Source organism: Ailuropoda melanoleuca, chromosome 17, assembly GCF_002007445.2.
Source record: "Ailuropoda melanoleuca isolate Jingjing chromosome 17, ASM200744v2, whole genome shotgun sequence".
Classification (NCBI taxonomy): Eukaryota; Metazoa; Chordata; class Mammalia; order Carnivora; family Ursidae; genus Ailuropoda; species Ailuropoda melanoleuca.
This window is the reverse complement of record NC_048234.1, coordinates 1,527,818-1,547,685: the sequence shown is the minus strand read 5'-3', so window position 1 is coordinate 1,547,685 and position 19,868 is coordinate 1,527,818.

Sequence of the window (19,868 nt, the reverse complement as noted above, 5' to 3'; positions counted from 1 at the left end):
GCATTTTTAAGTCCCCTATTAAGGGAAATAATAGTTCCTCTTGACTTCCGAGCTATATTACTCCCTAGGGCTGCGGTAACAAAAGTACCCCAGACTGCGTGGCTTCCTTCTGTGGGCTCAGGGATAGCTGCACCCCCCCCCACCAGCCCCAGCATCCCGTGACACCAGGCAGTCCTTGTGTCCCTTGCTTTGTAGACGTGTACAAGCTCCAGACGGCTTCCCTCTGCTTTGGTCTCTTCACGTGGCCCTGTTCTTATCGCGACACCAGTCATACTGAAGGGGGCGTTCTGTTCCAGTATGACCTCACCTTAACTAATTACACCTGCAGCGATCCTATTTCCAATGAGGTCCCATTCTGAGCTGCTGGGGTTAAGACTTCAATGTACTGAAGGAAAACAATTGAGGTTGGAGGGGGAGACACAATTCAACATTTAACAATAGCCCTACTCTACGATTCACCTGTATTCCCAGTATCTCCAGTATCCCCGCTGACTTCCCACACACTGTGCTTCTCCCCATGCTGTCCCTTTGCCCCTGAGTCCTGCTCATGGTATCACTCCAGCTCTCCATCTACACCAGGAATCCAGAACTCAAACGGCCACAGGAGGCCAGACACTTCATCAGGACGAGGGAAGGAAGCTAGGTGATGATATATGACAAAATGAGACTGTGCTTCCACGGCAGGGAGCCAGTGGAGATAGTGAGGACTGGGGCTCTGGAAATTGGATGCTGAGTCTGAAGGTGGAGCTCAGTTCCTGCTCAGTGCACCGTGTAGACATGGGAGGCCCCGCGTCGACACGTCTGAGCTTTCAAGACATGCTAAAGTCTAGGTCTTGTGTCAGTAGATGTGAAAGACATTTCCGCATTTTAAAATGTTGGCCTTGGATTAGAATAAAACCCAATGGCACAAGCGGGAAAATGTTGTCTACAGCCCTACCTGGCCCCTGGGCCATCATTGTTCAGCCCCTGACCTACGCAAATACTTCCCACGGTTGCAGGCCCACCTGTTAGCACCTTCTAACCATTCCAATCCTTTTAAAGTCCTATTCACGTGCATGTGTTCCAAAGATAGAGCCCCTACCTAGAGAGGGACCCGGAGACTTACATGCTCACGCACACACGTGAAACTAGTGGACGCTTCTGACTAAGCACTAGCTCAACGAGTTAAAGGAGATGAAAAGATTAGAGATGCAGGTGGTAACTCTGGAAGGCTTCCCGGAGGAAACGGCTTTTGAAGCTACTCATAAAAGGCTGTGCAGACCTTTACAAAGACGACACTGGCCTAAACCCCGCCCCCCTCCTCTGAACCCCAAGGGCAGGAACATTTCAGATCAAGTATGACGTCTGGCCCGCACAGCTCATTCCTGTGGTCCGGTCTGGTCCCCCATCGGGCCTCGATCATCCCCGGAGCCCAGAAACCAGGTCTTGCGCAAAGACGTCGGACGCAGCGCAGGGCAGGGAGCAGAAGCAGCCTACGGTGGGGCTGGGCCTGGGGGATCGGCAGCTCGCGGCCCCCCAGGAGGGAACTGGAACCCACCCGGGCAGGGGGAGGCGGCGGAGGGTCGTGGAGGCGCGCGCCGGGAGCCAGGAGGGGGCCCAGCCCCGCCGTCCCCGAGGCTCCAGCCTCTCCCCGCTGGCCGGCCTCCAGGGGTCTGCTCTGCGCCCCGCTTCCCCTGGGGGTGTCCGGGCGCCGAGACCCCCGGCTTTGCGCACGCAGCGGGTCTCACCTCCGGGCCACCCCAGCCTCCCGCTCGGCCACTGCCCCCTCCACGGCGACCATCGCGCAGCCCCGGCTCCGCCCGCATCAGGCGCGCTCCGGGAGCCGGCGGTCCCCCCGCCCCGGCCGCCAACTCCCGCTGAGCCCGCCTCCCGCCCCCTCGGGAGCCGCCTCTGCGCAGACTCGGGCAGCTCCCGCGGCGCCCGCTCGGGGGTCTCCTCTGCGCAGACTCGGGCGACCCCGCTGAGCCCGCCTCCCGCCCCCTCGGGAGTCGCCTCTGCGCAGACTCGGGCGGCCCCGCGGCGCCCGCTCGGGGGTCTCCTCTGCGCAGACTCGGGCAGCTCCCGCGGCGCCCGCTGGGTCTCGCGCGAGTCGACTGCGGGAGGCTCCGGACCGTGCAGGTTGCGCCTGCTGGTTGTCCGGGGTCCTAGACCCGCCGGCGGCCGCGCTGCGGACCGTGGGGCCGGGTGGGCGAGACCTCGGCGAACAGTTTTACATTTTACATTTTTGTTCCAATTTTTTTTTAGTCCTCCCGGCCCCCGTTTCGCGAAAGCCTTTGTGGACTCATTCGTGGATGCCTTGTATTTGCAATTTCTATTTGCAATGCCCTGTCCAAGGCTTGGTGACGGGTATACAAGGACAGCTAGCGGAATGTTTAAAAGGGCGAGTTCCAAAGTGAGAAGGCCACTCAGACGGAATCACTCTCCTACCACTTAGGGGCTGTGTGACTTTGGCAAGTTAGTTAACCTGAGGCCCGCTTGATGTCGCCCTTTTTCCTCGCTAAGTGTAAATGCTGTCTTTACCATTGACTAAGCGTATACATGTATTTGGCTATGCATTTGGGGCATGCTTCTGTCCACTTATCTATATCTTCTTTGAGAATAAACTTCTTGTGAGCTTTTAAATGTGTTTTAGAGTCTGGTAGGGCTAGTTCTCTCTCCATTTACTCTTTCCTCTCAGAAAAATTGTGACCATGAATATATTCTTGTAGTTCTTATATTGCTCTTAAATGAACAAAATAGTTTGTTCAAACAAAATTGTTTGTTTGTTTGTTTAGATTTTGAGAGAGAGCACGCACAGAGGAGGAGGGAGAAGCAGACTCCCCACTGAGCAGGGAGCCCAATGCGGGACTCCATCCCAGGACCCTGGGATCATGACCTGAGCCAAAGGCACACTTAACTGGCTTAAGTGCCCAGGAGTCCCAAACAAAGGGGTTTTGTTTGATATTTTTGGTGTTTGTTCTAAGAACCAAGATCTGCAGGTGGAGTCTTTTGGGTTTTCCACATAAAGTGTCATGTCATCTGCGAAGAGAGAGAGTTTGGCGGCTTCTTTTCCAATTTGGATGGCTTTTATTTCTTTTTGTTGTCTGATTGCTGAGGCTAGGACTTCTAGCACTATGTTGAACAATAGTGGTGAAAGTGGGCATCCCTGTCCTGTTCCTGACCTTAAGGGGAACACTGTCAGCTTTTCCCCACTGAGAATGATATTCGCTGTGGGCTTTTCATAGATGGTTTTTATGATATTGAGGAATGTTCCCTCTATCCCTATACTCTGAAGACTCCACCCCCAAATTACTAGAACTCATACAGCAAGTCAGCAATGTGGCAGAATACAAAATCAATGCACAGAAATCAGTTGCTTTCCTATACACTAATGATGTAACTATAGAAAGAGAAAGTAAGGAGTCAATTCCACTTACAATAGCAACAAAACCCGTAAGATACCTAGAAATAAACCTAATCAAAGAGGTAAAGGATCTATACTCTAGAAACTACAGATCACTTATGAAAGAAATTGAGGAAGACACAAAAAGATGGAAAAACATTCCATGCTCATGGATTGGAAGAATAAACATTGTTAAAAATGTTTATCCTGCCCAGAGCAATTTACACTTTCAATGCAATCCCTATCAAAATACCACTGACAATTTTCAAGGAGCTGGAACAAACAATCCTAAAATTTGTATGGAACCAGAAAAGACTCTGAATCACCAAGGAAATGATGGGGAAAAAAAAAAAAAGAAAGAAAAACGAAGCTGGGGCATCACATTGCCTGACTTCAAGCTATGTTACAAAGCTGTAGTCATCAAGACAGCATGGTACTGGCACAAAAACAGACACATAGATCAATGGAACAGAATAGGGACTCCAGAAATGGACCCTCAACTCTATGGTCAACTAATCTTCAACAAATCAGGAAAAAATATCCAGTCAATAAAAGACAGTCTCTTCAATAAATGGTGCTGGGAAAATTGGACAGCTACATACAGAAGAATGAAACTGGACCATTCCCTCACACCATACACAAAGATAAACTCAAAATGGATGAAAGACCTCAATGTGAGACAGGAATCCATCAAAATCCTAGAGGAGAACATAGGCAGCAACGTCTTCGACATTGGCCACAGCAACTTCTTTCAAGACACATCTCCAAAGGCAAGGGAGACAAAAGCAAAAATGAACTTTTGGGACTTCATCAAGGTAAAAAGCTTTTGCACAACAAAGGAAACAGTCAACAAAGCTAAGAGGCAACCCACAGAATGGGAGAAGATATTTGCAAATAATATTACAGGTAAAGGACTGGTATCCAGGATCTATAAAGAACCTCTCAAACTCAACGCTCAAAAAACAAATAACCCAGTCAAAAAAATAGGCAGAAGACATGAACAGACACTTCTCCAAAGAAGACAGAGAAATGGCTAACAGTTACGTGAAAAATACTCAACATCACTCGGCACCAGGGAAATTCAAATCAAAAACCACATTGAGATATCACCTTACGCCAGCTAGAGTGGCTAAAATCGACAAGGCAAGAAACAACAAATATTGGAGAGGATGTGGAGAAAGGGGAACCCTCTTACACTGTTGGTGGGAATGCAAGTTGGTACAGCCACTTCGGAAAACAGTGTGGAGGTCTCTCAAAAAGTTAAAAATAGAGCTACCCTATGACCCAGCAATTGCACTACTGGGTATTTCCCCCAAAGATACAGATGTAGTGAAGGGCCATATGCACCCCAATGTTCATAGCAGCATTGTCCACAATAGTCAAACTGTGGAAGGAGCCAAGGTGCCCTTCAACAGACGAATGGATAAAGAAGATATGGTCCATATATACAATGGAATATTACTCAGCAATTAGAAAGAACGATTACCCAACATTTGCAGCAGCATGGACGGGACTGGAGGAGATTATGCTAAGTGAAATAAGTCAAGCAGAGAAAGACAATTATCACGTAGTTTCACTCATTTATGGAACATAAGAAATAGTGCAGAGGACATTAGGGGAAGGGGGGGAAATCAGAGAGGGAGCCAAACCATGAGTGACTCTAGACTCCAGGAAACAAACTGGGGGTTTCAGAAGGGAAGGGGGTGAGGGGAGGGGGTAACTGGGTGATGGGCGTTAATGAGCACTGGGTGTTACATGCAGCTAATGAATCACTGAACACTACATCAGAAACTAATGATGTGGGGCGCCTGGTGGCACAGCGGTTAAGCGTCTGCCTTCGGCTCAGGGCGTGATCCCGGCGTTGTGGGATCGAGCCCCACATCAGGCTCCTCCGCTAGGAGCGCTTCTTCCTCTCCCACTCCCCCTGCTTGTGTTCCCTCGCTCACTGGCTGTCTCTATCTCTGTCGAATAAATAAATAAAATCTTAAAAAAAATAAAAACTAATGATGTGCTATACAGTGGCTAACAGAACATAGAAAGACAAAAAGAACCAAGATCTGCTTAAGGCAGAAAATGAACACGGGTGGTGGAGGGAAGGACAGGAGCTACATTTCTGTTGAGACATATAATCCTGTGAGGTGTGGTTTACTCTAGTGTCTTAGTCTCTCTTCTGCCCCCGCCCCTCCCCCACCTCCTTCTTCCATGAAGAACTCTTCTTTCCGATCTCTTCTGGGCTTAGCATGCTTCCCCTGTCAGCAGCGTGGGTTATCACGTGATTCACTTGTGCCACAGATATCTGCAGAGTGCCCACTCTGCCAGGCACTGGGGATGTGGTGAATGTTGAGCCGAACCCAAGGCCCTCTCGTGGAACTTAGAGTCACGCGGACGAGATTCACTTCCACGAATACCTATAAAGCGAGGGCTGTCCTGGGAGCTGTAGACAGGGCACAGTGCCCTAAGACTTCATAAGAGAAGACCTGACCTACGCGGGACGGACTCTGAAGTCTCCCTGGAATCGGGCTTTCTCCGAGAGCCAGACACAGGGAGGACAACGAAGTAACAGGCTCATCTCTAACTCCACACGACTCGGCTCCTGGAATAGGAGCATGTAGAGGCTGATTTCAGGCCAACGGGCTTGAGCAATGTAACACAGAAAGGCCCCCAGAGACCCCCGGGTTGGACACAGGCCCATTGGGGGACCCACCTGAATGTAGCCACAGGCCCTAACTGACCAATGGGCTACTTACAACCAGGCACAGTTATCAAAGAGGAGAGACTTCCATACGGCCCCATACCTGCTCCCTTCCCCCCTTAAACCAGCCCCCACCCACCGGCTCCTGGCTCCTCGTGGACAGTCTCCTCTCTGCTGTCCTGCACCTGCCCCCTTGCAGTGTATTCGGTCAACTTCTATCGCCTTTGTTCTGCTTCAGGTGAATTCATTCACTGCTGGCACTACAGGCTTCCATCCGATCCTTGCCCCACTGTTGGGGGCCCCATCCAATCGAGAGATACCCCATTTAGGCACTGTATTTGGTGGTGTGTCCAGGGACTTTGTGGCTCCTGTACGTTTGAGGGAACCCCACACGTGGAGCCTTTGCCTATCCGGGACTCTCCCTGGGGCCTCTGGGAATCTCTCGGGACTTGCGCTTGGGGGACCAACTCTAGCCCTCCTTGGGGGAACTGATGGCCTCAAGCCTCGATGACTCCTCCGTGAGGCTCCAAAGCCGTAGGGGGAACCGGCCGGACGGCCCTTGCCTTTCCCCTTCGGAGGGACCCTTCCCTCCCTCTCCTTGCTCTTCTCGGCCATTCGGGAGTCTAACCCTAGTACCCCTCAGAGGACTGAAGGCCTCGGCCAGTGCGGCTCCCCAGTGCGCTAGGACTGGCCATGGCTGAGAGCATGAAGGGCCCCTTCCCTCCCCTTTCCGACTCCCACCAGACGTGCGCTCCTAGAGACCAGCGCCATTGGCTCCAGCTGCCATCCTGGTCTGTGGGCCAACCATTCCCACGCGGCTGAGCGGTCAGTCCTCCCTCTTTCCCACCCGGTGGGGCAAACCGGGCTCCGGCCCTTGCTGCTGCTGGGGGGACACCCCCATGGGAAGTGCCATGCCATTAGCTGCCGCCCTCTTCTTGGTGGGACCCCCAGCGTGGTGGGACACCCCAAAAGAGTCAGTCGCTCTGTATGTGCACGACCCCTCTGGGTGATGGGACGCCCCAAGAGTCTGTCTCCTCGGTTAGGTCTGGTCCTTTTTCAGGTCAGTGGGATGCCCTGACTGAAATCATGACCATGAGTCCGAGCTCCATTCCATATGGCGGGTGCCCCACTGGGAATTGGCAGCCAGTCTTTCCCCTAGGGAACCCCCTCCCTTCCGACTCACTCTTGGGCAGTGTCCTTCAAAGCTGGAACAAATCTGACCCCCAAGGCCTGAGGGAAAACATCTCCTCTTTTTGTGTTTCCTGGCCTCCTGCAAACTCCCAGATCAGGACGTACGGCCCTCGCTCCCTCGGTGCTGTCCTCCAGCGCTGTTCTCCAGCTGGACCTTTGCTGGAACGCCTCACCGTGGTCCGCTGTCCCATAGGTGTCTTGCTCGGTGTCATGGCCCTAAATCAGGACCCGGACATAGGAGCCCCTTGCAGAATGTGTGCGACTGTCAACCAGGCTAAATAACCCCCCTCCCGACATATTGGATGCTGGCTGCATCACTCTTCCTCCTCCTTGTAGATGTGGGGGCTTCTCCCTCCTTCATTTCCCAGGTCAGTGGCTGTGATCCTTGGGGCCATTGTGGTTAGTCTACCTCGGGCCCGAGGCTTTAAGGAATATTCCCAAGCAGCCGCTGAAGCTCCTTTTGTTTTGGGAAGTTCTCCGTCTATTCTGGCCCAACAGGGACTGCCTATTCCCTCTTGTTGGCGGGAAGACATGGCGTCTGCTCCTCTGTTCGAGCTGAAGAGGCTTAAGACCAGGCGTCCGCTTTCTCTGCTTGGCGGGACCTTGCCTCCTCAGCCTCCCCCTCCACCTGTCTCTGCACCACCTGGGGTGCGGCCTGCGTAGGTGACTCCTAGCCCATCCTCCGTGCCTCCAGCGCCATTGGCTGCTTTCTCCCCCCCACCAAAGTCAAGGGTGAAGAGCGAACCCCTGTATTTGCACCGCCCACTTCAGACTGCAAACTGACAATGGGGAACAAATTGATTGACTTTTAAGCAAAACCAGGTGCAACTTAATTTGGTATTTAAGCTAATTTAAGTTTGTTTAATTAAGACCTGTTTTAGAGTTATCAGCATTAAGTATAAAACTTTTTATTCTACCAAGGTTTACTGAAGGTCAAATAAGCTTGTGATCTCTGTTGCAATTGGTCAGCAAGAAGACGACTTAAAATGATGGTTGATTTGGTCAGTCTCAAAGTTCTCACGGGTCATTGTTAAGATAGCTTTCAAGGTCTTCGGTACCTGAAACTTGAAAGTTTGTTTGAATTTGTTGGACCTCTAGGTCTTTTCCAAATAGGATGGAGTGCTAACGCATGGATTACTGATCGTAGCTTTGTGTTTTTGGTTTCTTATCGCAGAGAAACAGGGTATTTGAGTGTCGGAAAACATGCTTTGTGCTTACTTGATTCATAAATCTGCCGTCTAACGAATTCTGGTGTAACAGTTCACAATTGGTTACTAGTTAGTTTCCACTGGAGACTAAGGTTTCTAAGAGTTAAAATTCTGCGGAATGTGGTTAAGGCTGATGGGAATAAGGGAAGCATCTCGGTATGTAGAAAAGTAGGAGATATGTAAGAAAGATGTAAGAAATGGGAATGTATTTTTGTTGAAGGTGAAAGAGGTAATTTTGTCCTAAATGAGACTGGTTGTTTGGAGAGAAATGGCTTGGGACAAAATCTGAACGCCAAAGAAAGTTGTAGAAGGTTTGCGAAGGGAAATCTTTGGAAAGGAATTTTATGTGTGGTCTGGATGGACTAAGATTGAAATGCATGGATTTTGAAAGTACACTGGTATAAGATCGAAATGCTGCTTTCTCTCTGTTAGAAAGACCAAGTTTTCTTGGGTTGTTGGTTTGCTCTTGAGAAGGACAAAGCTGTTTTCTCTTTTCTTTGCCCAGAAAACCAAAGTTTCTGTGTTTCGTCTTTGTCGGGTCTTTGTTGAGCCGTAATCCTATTTAGGGCAGTGCTTTAAAACTTTCCAAGGTTTTAACACATTTCCCCAGATCTGAGTTGTAAGAAGTCTCTGACTAATCAGGCTTATTTATTGGTGTGCTGTGTTCTGGTGCAAGGTCCTCACTTGATAACAGGATTATTGAAGTGTTCTGTGTCACAGAAATAACTGGATTTGCTTATTGATTGAATTACAATCTTGTCACTCACAGAATGTGTTTCATCCTCAAGGAGATTCACGAAAAGGACTTTTTTGACAAAAAAGTTTTTGTTATCTTTAAAATCATAACATTAGGGGTGCCTGGGTGGTGCAATTGGTTAAGCGTCTGACTCTTGGTTTCAGCCCAGGTGGTGATCTCGGGGTCATGGGATTGAGTCCCACATCAGGCTCTGTACTCAGCATGGAGTCAGCTTAAGATCCTCTCTCCCTCTGCCCCTCCGCACTCTCTCTCTTAAATAAATAAATAAATACATAAGTATATACATACATACATACATTTAAAAAGTCATAACATTAACATAGGTAAGAATTTCCAGAACTAACTAAAAGGTTGCATTCAAACGGAGTAAGAATTAGTAACACGGGACTAAATATATGGAGGAAGATGATTATACTTTTGTGACATTTGCTTGAAATGTTGCTGGTTCTCTAATGTTCTTCCAGTTTAGGAAAACTTTTCCTTAAGAGAGCTAGCTATGACTCACAGAAACATGTTAAAGTACTCATTTGTGAACAAATTGAAGCATTTAACTTTTCTCTCTACCTAAACCCTCTGACATTCAAAAGGTCTCAGTAAGTGTTCTTTCTTCCATGGCAATCATAGTCATTTGCCTTAGTTCAGTAAGAATCTTCTCCTTGTAACAGGACACCACCGGAAACATTGGTTATTTTACCAAAGCTTTGACTGGAATGTCATATTTGAGAGAGACATACAGACTCAAATATGACCAGACAGCTTTAAGGAACTAAGGTTGACTTTATGGAACCCGGAGCCATAAAGCCCCTTGGAAATGTCAGCCTGATACCTGCCCACCGAGTTCCCAGCAGCCTCACCAGGTGAGTCAAGAATGTCACTTCCTGGCAGGTGAAGGAAACTCAGAATATTGGGGGGACCTCATAAAGAGGAATTCACCCAAATCTACTGGTATCACAGAAAAGTCTGTTAGCAAGTACTTGGCTTGGCTTCTGGCCTGGAGAAGCTACTAGAAATTCAACCTAGAGATTCCTTATGGAAAGTTCCAGCAAAGCAGATTTCAAAAGATCTGTATGGCCAACCACTGTTCTTGCAGAACTTATGTAAATATTTAGGCCAAGTTTATTAAAATTGGACTTGTTTTTTGAACAAATTAGTCTCAATTTGGCTATTTCTGAAAATAATTGTGATTTTAGAGAGAAACATTATGTTTCAATAACACACCTTTGCAGATGTTAAATTCTAGTTCGGATTGTCTTGGATGTTAGTTGTTTGCCTACGCTTGACAACTTGAGGCGAACTTCAGAGAACTTGCCACAGGAGCTCATGTAAAGCCCATCTTCGTGCCCGCTATTCTGTGGGGATAACAGGACCCCATGGGCATATGATTACGTGACAGCTGGAAAATGGGATGGATTCTCCAACAATTGTATAAGTCAGCTAGCACCTGGACCAATTCTGTGCGGCCGGGATAGGAAAACCGTTCCTTACAAGCCAGAGCGCACCGCACTCTATGGAGTTCACTGTGGACTTGGGGAAGTAAGGGATGACCCCACTGTCTTCATGACGGCGTTGGCTGATGCACCTGGGAATGACTTTATCTCCCCCAGAAAAGCCTTCTCTCACTTGCCAGTGGTTCCTCGTAATTAGGATATTGTTAAGGCTGAACATCAAACAAAGAGGGCTTCTTGATGGCTTTATCCCTTTGCCATATGTGTCCTAGGAGCCACCTCTGTTGATGTAAAACTGCAAATAAAGGTTTTCACCAAGCATACAAGAGCCACCTTTAACAAAACCCGTCTCCGAGTCAGCCACAAATTCAAAAGCTGGCCCTCCAGAAACGAATGGCCCTTGATATCCTGACTGCAGCTCAAGGAGGAACCTATGCTCTATAAAAACAGTCTCATGTACATAAACCAGATTACCAGGAAAATGTGACGGGGCTTCTAATTAGCATGAATATTCACATCTGTGCTTTATTTTTTATTTTATTTTATTTTTTTAAGATTTTATTTATTTATTTGACAGAGATAGAGACAGCCAGCGAGAGAGGGAACACAAGCAGGGGGAGTGGGAGAGGAAGAAGCAGGCTCATAGCGGAGGAGCCTGATGTGGGGCTCGATCCCATAACGCCAGGATCACGCCCTGAGCCGAAGGCAGACGCCCAACCACTGTGCCACCCAGGCGCCCCTCACATTGGCACTTTAAACCTATCCCTCTCTTCCCTGTAGTGATGGTTAAGCTCCTGGAGTGGAAGAAGATTTTGTCAGCTATCAAAGGACTCTTAGTTGGTCTTTTTTTTTTTTTTAAAGATTTTATTTATTTATTCAACAGAGATAGAGACAGCCAGCGAGAGAGGGAACACAAGCAAGGGGAGTGGGAGAGGAAGAAGCAGGCTCATAGCGGAGGAACCTGATGTGGGGCTCGATCCCACAACGCTGGGATCACGCCCTGAGCCGAAGGCAGACGCTTAACCGCTGTGCCACCCAGGCGCCCCTCTTAGTTGGTCTTCTTTTTCTTTTTGGTCTTCGGATCCTTCAGTACGCCATATCCCTCGGGCACAGTGTCTCCACTGTTGCTGACCACCAAAACCAGGACAGTCCCAAACCTGACCCCTCGTTCTCAGGTAACATACGTCCAAAGTGTACATCCGGGGATCGGTAAACCTCAAGACTCTTTGCAGGACAGAAAGCCGTTTGGACCTGCCTGGACCAGACCCTATTAAGTTCTCTGGACCACTCCAACAGTGGTAAAACCTCACGGCTTATCCCCATGGATCCGTCTTTCCAGAATCAAGACCCCTCTGGCCCTAGATGAGGAGCCCTGCACCAAGTACAGCTGCTAGCCAGTTGCGGATCTGCACCTGTTAATCAAATGAGACTTGGGGGATGCGCACCCGGAGGCCTGGAGGACCATGAATCCAGCCCATTGCCACTCCCTACTCTCTCGCATTTGATCATTCTATATTAGAAAAACTCCCTATTTTCTTCCCAAAACTCTCATGACTTCTTCCCAAGTCCAAAACTTCATTCTTGACCTTTTCCTTCAGGGTGACCTCTCCAAATTAAATTGGTCACAAATCCTAACTTACCAGGAGCTGCCCCCCCCCCGTAATGTCCTGCTGTCACAATATAATCATCACCCCTTTTGGGGCCAAGCTTTGTCTTTCTCATCATCCCCTTTTGGCTTCCTCCTTCCAGACCATGCAACACAAGGAGGGTTTTCCTGGAAAGAAACACATTCATGGCTCTCCTGGCTTCTTCCCTTTTAGGACCCCTGGCCTCATTGTCCTGCTCCTAGTTATTGGTCACCCTCTCTCTAATCTGTTTGTGAAACTTGTCTCTTCTAGAATCCAACAATTCCATATATGACTGATGGTTCAACAGCGATTGCAGCCCATACCGTGGGAGGGTCCCCTCCCCAAACCCATGGACCTGACCACCAAGGAGTTTCACGAAATGGCCTCTCAGCACATAGTATAATACCATATGCTCTGGTCTGTGACTACACAGGACCCCTGACGGACTGAGAAGTTCAGCAGGGACATCTCTACACCCCTCATGCAGCAGGAAGAAGCTACTGGAGATGAGACCTCTGCCCAAATGCCAAAGATTTGTCCTTGTCAATCTGTAGGGGGAAATGTAGAGGCCACTTTCAGGCAAACAGGCTTGAGCAAAGGAATGTAGAAAGGCCCACAGTGACCCCTGGCTGGACACAGACAGGTCCATCAGGGGACCCAGTCGAAATATCCATATGCCCTCACTGACCAGAGGGCTCCTTACAACCAGGCGCAGTTACCAAAAAGGGGAGAATTGCATATGTCCCCATACCTGGTCACCTTCCCCCTTTAAAAACGGCCCCCACCCACTACCTCTTTGCAGACAGTTTGTCCTCTGCTGCACTGCCCGCGCTCCCTTGCGGTGTATTCAGTCAACTTCCATCGCCTTTGTTCTGCCTTGGGTGAATTCTTGACTCCACCTGCACCAGTGGCTCCACGGGGCAGTTGTCCCACATTTGGGGGCCCCCATCTGATCAGGACAGACACCACAGAAGGTCCGATTACAGGAAAAGGACTCTGCCTGGCTCTGCGTGGGTCCCCGTCCAACCCCGGGCAATCCCTGTATCCAGTGGATGAGGTGGTCTGATGGGCCAGCTTGGACGCCCACCGGGTGGGGAAGGGAGCCGCGTTGCCAGCAGACCTCTCAGGTAATGGCAAGGGAAGACAGGTGTTGGGTTTGCAAAAAAGAGACAGCTCTTGGGACAAGGAAAGTAGCGATGTCCACCCTGGGCCAGTGGGGGTGGCCGTCCGGGAGCGTGTGCAGAAAGAGTTGGCCCTTTACTTTGTGATAAATTGTCATTGACGGTATTTTTACTTGATCATACGATGTTTCCATCACCTGGGAGACGAGCTGCTAACGTGACAAGTGGAAGTAGATGTGAATGATTATTAAGTGGGGAAGGATTTTTGCAAGGCGGCTCACCAGAAGGTAGCTGGTGGGTAAACATTTTCAGTTTGATGAATTCTTTTTTCTACCCGGACTCATAACTATGGAGACTTAGATAATGAATATCTAAAAAAAAAACTTGGACACCCCCCCCCCCGCCGGACCCCCAAGAATTATCTTTAGGGCAGGAATGTCTCCTTGCTGATGAAGGCTAACGGCACTCGAATCCTTTCATTTTAGCGCAGTGATTTTAGGTTGCCTTTGGAATCATCATGATTCACTGTGGCTTCTAATGTTCTAGGGTCATAGAGATGGAAGGCACCCCATCTTCTCTCCTTCCCCCTACCTTCCTTCCACATTACTTCCTGGGCTCCCGTATGCATATCAGCAGCAAACATACACTGAGTTTTAAAAATCTCTCGGTAAATCGGAGGCCAGGCAAAATCAGGAAAAGAGGAAGGGGAAGAAAAAGATCTTTAAATGAAGAAAAAATCTATTAGCTTGTTTTAATCATTGGCTTTGCCATTTGGTCTGAGAAGCGTTAACAACTTAAACTACCTTCAGAAAGTCCTCCAATGTACATCAGATTACAGGGAGAGCAATGGTTATGCCATTTCTATAAAGGCCTTTAAGTAAATGGCTCCGTTTTCTGTCTGAGTTACAGAATAACCCCCCTATCAAATAGGGGCAAAATACTCAGTTATTTTTTCGTTAACAGCAGAGCCTATTTCGCCCAGAATGTCTGGACCACTAGGTGGCAGTGGCTTGTGGCGGGTGGTGATTGAACGCCTCAAAACATCTTAAACGCACCTTTATTTTTAGACGATAGGAAATAAGCTTACCAGTTATAGGAGAGTCACATGACCTTTGGCCCTTCCTACCCTGTAACCTAAGAGTCTACCTTGTGAAAAAATAATGCCCACAAAATCACGTTAAACTTTAAAGCCAGTTGCAGAGCAATATTCGTGCTTCCTCCCTTTCTCCCTCGTGTCCTCTCTCGCTTCCTTCCCCGCTTCCACAAATGTGCATTGAACGCCCACCTTGGGCCCACACTTTCTAAGTCACTGGAAATACAGTGGTGAGCAAAGCCTCAGGACCGCGGGCCCCGTGGATCTTGTCCCCTACAGATGGACAGACGCAGAGATTACACTTTTTTTCCTTTTAAGATTTTATTTATTTGAGAGAGAGAACGACATGAGCAGGGGGGAGAGGGAGAAGCAGACTTCCTGCTGAGCAGGGAGCCCGATGAGGGACCCCAGGATCAGGACCTGAGCCAAAGGCAGATGCTTCACCAACTGAGCCACCCAGGTGCCCCTAGATTTCACTTTCTTGTTACAGTAAAGCAGTATTGCAAAGAACATCTTTATTTTTATTTAAAAAGAAGATTTTATTTATTTATTTGACAGAGACAGAGAGAGAGAGAGAGCACAAGCAGGGGGAGTAGCAGGCAGAGGGAGAAGGAGAAGCAGGCTCCCAACAGAGCAGGGAGTCCCCCCCCCCCCATGTGGCACTCCATCCCAGGATCCTGGGATCATGACCCGAGCCAAAGACATGCTTCACTGACTGAGCCACCCAGGCGCCCCCAAAGAACATCTTTAGACATGTGCTTGAGTTTCTTCAGGGCAGTGGTTCTCAAAGTGTGGTCTGGGCCATGAAATCAAAACTAGTTTCATACTAATGCTAAGATGTCATTTGGCCTTACTCATGCTTACTCTCTCATGAAGGTACAGTGGAGCTTCCCCGAGCTGACATGACATTGGTGTTGCAATGGATTGGCTACGAAAGCAGATATGAGGATGTTTTCTATTAAGACAGGCATCAAACAGATTCACAAAAATGTAACACATAGGGCTCTTCTCACTACTTGTTTTTGTTTGAAAAAAATATATCTATTTTCATAAAGGTGTTATTTATATCAGCATGACCGGATTTACTGTTATCCTAAACAGTAATTAATAAACGTTTTGAATCTTTCTCAATTTTAATTTCCAATAAGGTAAATATCAGTAGTTTCTGCATGAACAAAATCTCTTTGGTCTCCTCATTTTTTTTTAAAGATTTTATTTATTTGACAGAGAGAGAGACAGCCAGCGAGAGAGGGAACACAGCAGGGGGAGTGGGAGAGGAAGAAGCAGGCTTCCACCCGAGGAGCCTGATGTGGGACTCGATCCCATAACGCCGGGATCACACCCTGAGCCGAAAGCAGACGCCTGACGACTGCGTTACCCTGGCGCCCCTCATTTTTAAGAGCATAATAGAGAACTGGGACCAGAAAGTTGAAAAGGCACTGCTCCTGGGTCTGTACGCTGTGGTGGTTGTCAGGTCATGTACGGTGTTTGCATTTTCAATTTTACTAGTTGCTGCGCAGTTGTTCTCCAAAGAGGCTAAAACTGACCTTTAAAAAAATATGTATCTAGTTGGGGTTTTGGTTTGTTCACTTGTTTGTGTTTTCCGGGCAAATCTCAAATTGTGAAGAATTGGGGAATTATTTTAAACCAGGTTAGTGAGACAACAGAGATTTGATCTATGAGATATAGACTGAATATCTTTTCTAAGCAATAGTGGGAAAGGCAAGGGTAATATTTATTTTTAATGTCCTCAGAGGAAGTTTGTCTTGGGTCACTGAGAATAGCATTGTCGAGAGTTGACATTAAATGTATTGGAAAATTTATTTTTGTTTGGTGCCTCATGGGAGCTAGAAGTGTACAAGTTATGCAAATAAGCTTCTTTTTTTTTTTTTTTACCATCAGGGAAATGTCATTTCTCGTAAATACCACCTTCTGCAATTTTTAAAAAAGATTTTATTTATTTATTTGAGAGAGAGAGAGAGAGAACGAGTAATGGGGAAGGGCAGAGGGGGAGAGAGAGAGAGAAGCAGACTCCCCATGAACAGGAACCCCAACTCTGGGCTCCATCCCAGGACCCTGAGATCATGACCTGAGCTGAAGGCAGATGCTTCACCGACTGAGCCACCCAGGTGCCCCTGCAATTTTATTAAAACCAAATATGTTTTATTAAACCCAGTCCTGTTCCACTGATACCCAATTGTAAAAAAAAAAAAAATGTGGAGGCATCTAATGTTTAAAAAAAAATTCACAGGCTGTTAGTTTAGGGGTCACTTAATAAGTGATCAAGATTATTTTGAGCCATTTAGTGTTTTTTCCTCATGGTTGGAATATTTAAATTGTTCAACTGTGGCTGATCTGAAACTTTTAACCGCACTGAATTTGGGCAGTAAGATGTGGGTAAATATAAAACACCGAGTTTTACAGTTGAAGGATCAAGATACAACAGTATTTGTTGTCTGTTTTTTACAATGGTTCTGCACGTACTGATGGACACGTCTGCCCTACCAACCCCAGACGTGGCCGCGGTCATTTGTTCCCGTGTATTAGTGGTGGAGGGCTTCGGGCAGCCCAGGGGTAAGGCAGGCGCCCTGTTAATTTGCAGACGTGCACCTGCTCTCGGGGCGGCGGGAGGAACAGGTGAGGAGTGGGAGCTCCCCAGACTCAGGACACACTCTGAGCCCTAAGGATGCTACTGGTACGACTGCATCGTGAGAACAGATGGAAATCGGTTTTCTTCTGCTAGCAGATTCCTGCAGCCACCAGCCGGGCCAACCCAGGGAAGTGTTTTTGGTGAGATCAGCTGCATTTACTGCACCGGCAGGCGGAGTCCCAGCGCTAACGGGTGCTAACGTGGTTGATCCCGGCCGTTACAGGTGGAGGGGCCCCTTCAAGGGGACGCTAACCCAGACCTGCTGGTTATGGCCTTCTGGATTATCGACTTTATTTGACTTACTGTGAATGGTAGAGGACTTTGAAGTCATCAGCTTCGGCTGTTTATGTGGTAGAAAAATGACCCACCTAGCGCTCGGTCTGTGTGGACGCTGAATGAGTGGGGTGAACAGATAACTCATCATCCAAACTGGGACACTTTTGAGAGTGGCGAGGGTGCCGTTCATCCCCCGGAGCCATCACATGGAAAGGAAAACTGTCCTGGGCAGACCCGAATCTAGACTCACTCTAAGGTGTAGGTCTCACCCTGGACGGCCCAGCATCTCATGGGAAGGAGAGCTGCGAAACCACAGGTGGGGGTGGCTGTGCCCCGTGAGAAGTGCGAGAGGGATGGTGTGGAAGGGTGCGTCTGCCCCGTGGGGAGACCCCTCCCAGAGAAAGCGCCGCTCCCGCTGGGTGCTAAGGGGTGAGTCCCTGGGCATCAGGTGGGAAAGCAGGAGAAGGATGGTCCCAGCAGAAGGAAGGAAGATACAAAGGCTTGGCACCATTTTGATGCTGGGGGGTGCGGGGTGGGTGTGGGGGTGGCTGCAGGTGGTTTCCCAGGGTGGACCGTGTGGTGGGAGGCTGGGAGGCAGTGAAATGAGGCCAGCGGGGAGCAGGTTGTCAGGGCCTGGCGGGGGTGCTAAGGAGTGTGGGGTCTATCTTTGTGGGCACAAGGGAGCCACTGAAGGATTGTCAGTGGGGCCTTGACCGAAATCAAATTGTTCTTTTAGAAAGTTCACTCTGACAGCAAGTGGGAGATGGATGAGGGGTGGAGAGAGTAGTCAAGAGGCTTTTGCATTAAGCCAGATGGAAGTAAGGCCGAGCTTGGGCAGTGATGGTGGGCCTGGGCCTTATGCGTCGGAGCTGACTGCGTGTGAAGATTATGGAGTCCTGTTACTAAAACATCCAGAGGTCTTGCCTGCATCGAAGTGTGGCTGCCCACCGGAGCTGGAACCGTGCCGTCAGGGTCTGGACTCTCCCCTCTCAGCTGGGGTCTCCCTTGCGCACTGGACCCCCCTCTGCAGCCGAGAGCGCCTGTCCAGGTCCTCGCAGCATCTGCCAACCAGGCACTGGGCGAGGGGGGGAGAGCCTCTGATTGGCCAGCCTGGGTCACGTGCTCCAGCCCCGAGGCGGGATGCGGTGAGGCCCCCACACGTGACACCAACTGAGAGAACAGGAGCCCCGGGGAGAATCCCGGGCTTCTGCAGCGAAGAGCCCACTACACACTGGGGAGGCGAAGACCAGGCCTCCAGCCTGGCGGCATGGCTGGGCCACCCCCCAGGCCCGTGCTCTGACCCTGGTCCCCGCCGCTCTGGAGAGGGCCACTGGCGAGGTCAGGAAAGGTCATCCTTGGTCGGGAGGGAGTCTTGGGCTGTGGCAAGCCTGAGACATTTGCTGAGAATGTAGACAGGGTTCTTTTTGCTTGGAAAGGGAGACCCGCTTCTGCCCTCCTCTCTGACCCACATGCACCTGCTCCCCCATTTCCTCTTCCTGGGAAATGGGGGGCAGGTGGGGTGCAGGTGGGATGCAGCCGCTTGCACTTGGGGTGACGGCTAGGGGGTCCATTTTGACCTCAGGCGGAAAGAGCGGGCTCTCCAGGTTCCTTGCCTTCCGGTGCATTTCAAGGTCAACTGCAAACATCAGGACACCTTCCCCTAAATACTCCAGTGTGCATATCACGAAGCAAAGCTCGGTATTCGTTGGCAGTTTTCCTTTTGAGGTAAAATTTACTTAGGTTGAAGGGCACCTGGGTGGCTTAGTTGGTTGTGTCGGACTCTTGATTTCGGCTCAGGTCGTGATCTCAGGGGTCATGGGATCCTGACCCGCCCTGGGCTCTGTGCTCACCTGGGAGTCCGCTTGGGATTCCCTCTCTCCCTCTGCCCCTGCCCCCGCCACTCCCACTCTAAATAAATAAAATCTTTTAAAAATTTACTTAGGGTGCCTGGGTGGCTCAGTTGGTTAAGTGTCCAACTTCGGCTCAGGTCGTGATCCTGATGTCCTGGGATCGAGTCCTGCATCCAGGCTCCCTGCGGGGAGTCTGCTTCTCCTTCTCCTCTCTTGTGCTCTCTCTCTCTCTCTCTCTCTAGCTCTCACTCTCTCAAATAAATAAATAAAATGTTTTAAAAAATATTACTTAGGTTGAAATGCAGAGATCTTAAGTGTGCATTCCCCAAGTTTTGACAAATGCATGTAATTCACACCTGGAAGACTTCTTATTACCCGAGCATGGCTGGAGCAGCCGGTGGCTCCTGCCTGGGATTCTGCCCCAGAGGGCAGGGGAGAGCTAGCCCTTCACAGTGAGTTTGGAGGAGGGAGGGTCAAGCTCTTCTCCGACCACATCCCACCAGCGCTGCCAGCTCCCGGACATGGTTACATTGTTCAGAGAAACCAGCAGAACTCTGACAGAGTAGTGCTCCCGT